Source organism: Primulina huaijiensis, unplaced genomic scaffold, assembly GCF_012295235.1.
Source record: "Primulina huaijiensis isolate GDHJ02 unplaced genomic scaffold, ASM1229523v2 scaffold27569_ERROPOS136363+, whole genome shotgun sequence".
Taxonomy (NCBI): Eukaryota; Viridiplantae; Streptophyta; class Magnoliopsida; order Lamiales; family Gesneriaceae; genus Primulina; species Primulina huaijiensis.
In genome coordinates, this window is record NW_027356619.1 from 39,812 (window position 1) to 40,079 (window position 268).

Here is a 268-nt window from a genome sequence, read left to right on the forward strand (position 1 = left end):
AAAAATTTATTATCATTATTACAAATCATGTTTTAATTTTATGTTTGGGTCCTATTTTTCTTCAAAAAAGATAAATAAAGTTTAAGTAAATTACTTGAATTTGTATTTATCATTAAAAGTATTATGATATTTTTGTGTGTATATACATAATAAGTTTTGATGTGAAGTTCAGTCACTGTGTCATGTACAAAAACTTATTGTGTGATAATGTATTTTGTGAAATAAAAATTTATTATCATTATTACAAATCATGTTTTAATTTTATGTT